Source organism: Terrapene carolina, unplaced genomic scaffold (genome assembly GCF_002925995.2).
Source record: "Terrapene carolina triunguis isolate 2854851 unplaced genomic scaffold, T_m_triunguis-2.0 Scaffold68, whole genome shotgun sequence".
In the NCBI taxonomy this organism is placed as follows: domain Eukaryota; kingdom Metazoa; phylum Chordata; order Testudines; family Emydidae; genus Terrapene; species Terrapene triunguis.
In genome coordinates, this window is record NW_020664419.1 from 25,675,276 (window position 1) to 25,677,263 (window position 1,988).

At 44.0% G+C, this 1,988-nt stretch overlaps 1 pseudogene; it reads right to left on the bottom strand.

Moving 5' to 3' along the window:
* Positions 1-802: 802 nt before the first annotated feature.
* On the bottom strand, positions 803-1,017 carry LOC112112427 (annotated as a pseudogene).
* Positions 1,018-1,988: the final 971 nt, after the last annotated feature.

Sequence of the window (1,988 nt, forward strand, 5' to 3'; positions counted from 1 at the left end):
CTTTATCATTACTGTAAACTGTGGCTGCCTCAGAGCATAAAATTTAAACTCAGGCATTCTGGGCTGAAGTAGAAAAGAAGTAAATGGGTACAAACTCAAAATAATTACATACTCTGCCAGAAACTACGTGGAAGAGATTGGTAGAGATCATGAGATTTCATTCAGTATTACAACTGAGCTTTGAAAAAGTAATGATAATTTTAATGTATACGTTGTTAATAATACTTGGCACTTACATATCAACTTTCACGCAAATATCTCCAAGTACTTTAAAAAGGAGAATAAATATTATAACAACCCATTTTACAGATGGGGAAACTAAGAGACAGTAGAGTTAAGTGGCCTTCCTCATGTCACACAGCATGTCAGTAATAACAGGAATAGAATTCAAGACTATTGACTCCCATAACCTGCTCTTACCACTAAATCACACTGCCCCCAGTTTGGGTGAAATATTGGTATTTAAGGTTATCTCAGAACTACAGTATTTAAAGGGATGTTGTCAATATGTTGAGTTCCCTCATACTACTTCTCACTTTACTGTTCAGTTATTCTTATAATACCTATTCTAAATGCTAATGTGTAATCAAAATCAAAGGAATCTTCATAATGCCAATGCTCGATGTTATTAAGTAGCTATATAGCCTTAGGCGAGGGGTCTGACCATTGGAACTACATCAGCTAAATTGATGAGCAAGAGTGTAGATTGCCAAATTAACATGCATGCATATTTTATTTATTTGTACTGCAGTAGTCCCTAGGAGCTCCAGTCATTGTCCAGGACTCCATTGTGATAGATGCCATACAGACACAAAACAAAAATTCCCTGTCCCAAACTGTTTACAGTCTAAGTTGGAATGCATGCCTGTGCACATCAAGCAAGGATGCTAAGAGCTCTGAACCTGAGACAGTCTCCGTCACTGCAAACACTATGCTAGAGATAAAAGTTTTCAACTAGCAATAATCACGCCTCGGATTAACCTCATTGGCTACGATACTGGTTATGAGCAGGTGGAAAAATATGTGATGCAAGAGGGGTGATGGTAGTTCCTGACTGACTTCTACTTGGTGGCTAGAAACTAGGAGCAGACTACCAATAACTGAGTTCACCTTGAAAATTACTGCAATTTAGGCTCAAACTAGGACCTTCTTAGTTCAAAAGCAGCAGCTCTAACGTGAGTTAAGAGCAACTAACTGTCCTTGACTGAGCCAGTGAGAGCTCTATCATCGACAACTTGCTTTTGTGTATCTGACAGTACTATGTCTCATTTTAAACACAGTTAATCACTCCCACCTCTGCCACTTGTTCTCATGACTATGCTCTTCACATCTGCTCCTTCATCATATCCACTGGAGATTGCCTTTCCCCCTTCATTCCCATGCTCTGTTGATGTATCCTAGTATTGTGCTCTTCATCGCCATCTCCTCTTTCTCCGTACTCACTCCTGGGTGAGCTCATTCATGCCATGGGTTCAGCTACCACCTCTATACTAATGACTCCTAAATCTATCTCCTCACGCTGACTTCTCTCCCTCATTGATTATGCTCATTTAATAATAAGAGAGTAATAGTCAGCAGAGGGCCTGAATAGGCACATAATCTTTTTTTTTAAGGAGCAGGGGGAGATAAGGTGGCTGCTGCATTTCTTCCTGTATTTTTAATATGCAGTAAAGACCTATTTTAATGCTTATAATATAGGGTTACCATACGTCTGGATTTTCCCGGACATGTCCGGCTTTTTGGGCCTCAAATCCCCGTCCGGGAGGAAATCCCAAAAAGCCGGACATGTCTGGGAAAATAGGGAGGGAGGGCCTGGTGGTGCTCGGCCGGGGGCCGGAGCTGCTGGGGCCGGCGGTGCTCGGCCAGGGACTTGGGACCGCGGGGGCTGGCGGTGCGGGGCGGGCGGAGCGGGGCCGGCGGTGTGGGGCCGGGGGCCAGGGTGGGCGGTGCTCGGCCAGGGACCGGGCCGGGACCGGCGGTGCTCGGCC